The following is a 387-nucleotide window of genomic DNA, read 5'->3' as shown; positions in this document are numbered from 1 at the left end:
TATTCAGTCCCGCCATCGTATTCAGTACCTCCTTCAGTGACGGACTCGTACCCGGTTTCTCCTTCTGTGACTGATTCATACTCAGTCCCGCCATCGTACTCAGTACCTCCTTCAGTGACGGACTCGTACCCGGTTTCTCCTTCTGTGACTGATTCATACTCAGTCCCGCCATCGTACTCAGTACCTCCTTCAGTGACGGACTCGTACCCGGTTTCTCCTTCTGTGACTGATTCATATTCAGTCCCGCCATCGTACTCAGTACCTCCTTCAGTGACGGACTCGTACCCGGTTTCTCCTTCTGTGACTGATTCATACTCAGTCCCGCCATCGTACTCAGTACCTCCTTTCAGTGACGGACTCGTACCCGGATTCTCCTTCTGTGACTGA

This window comes from Histoplasma capsulatum, genomic scaffold, assembly GCF_000149585.1.
Source record: "Histoplasma capsulatum NAm1 scaffold_4 genomic scaffold, whole genome shotgun sequence".
Classification (NCBI taxonomy): domain Eukaryota; kingdom Fungi; phylum Ascomycota; class Eurotiomycetes; order Onygenales; family Ajellomycetaceae; genus Histoplasma; species Histoplasma mississippiense.
The sequence above is the reverse complement of the archived record's forward strand: the minus strand, read 5'-3'. Positions refer to the sequence as shown.